Raw genomic sequence first — 471 nt, 5'->3', positions numbered from 1 at the left:
CCACCCTCTCTGCAGGGGGCGGGGGCTGGGGCCTCCCCAGTCAGATCCCAGCCCCTGAGGGCCGCCTCCTCGCTCTGCAGCGGGGCAGGGGCAGCTGCAAGCCCAAGGGGCCTGGAAGGTCTGGGGAACAAGCCACAGGCTCTGGGAATGTAGCCCATTGGGCTGAGGGCCACTGGGGACCTGGCATCCACTGTCAGGGGGTCTGGCCCACAGGCGGGGATGGCAAGGGGACAGGGCTATGCACAGCTCAGGATATTCTAAACCCCGGTGCCCGGGAGACAGCCTGACAGCAACAGACAGGAGACTGCTGTAGCCTGGGTAGTGCCCTGGGCCACCAGGTCCAAGTTCAAGTCTTGGCTGGCCACTCTGTCACCAGTGATCTTCGGCTCACCTCCCTGAGTTGGTTTCCCCTTTGTGAGCAGGGAGGCCTGCAGTGCCCACTACATAGGGTGCCCTGTGGCAAGCAGAGTC

The sequence above is a fragment of the Marmota marmota genome, unplaced genomic scaffold, assembly GCF_001458135.2.
Source record: "Marmota marmota marmota unplaced genomic scaffold, marMar, whole genome shotgun sequence".
Lineage (NCBI taxonomy): Eukaryota > Metazoa > Chordata > Mammalia > Rodentia > Sciuridae > Marmota > Marmota marmota.
Note: the sequence above shows the minus strand (reverse complement) of the source record.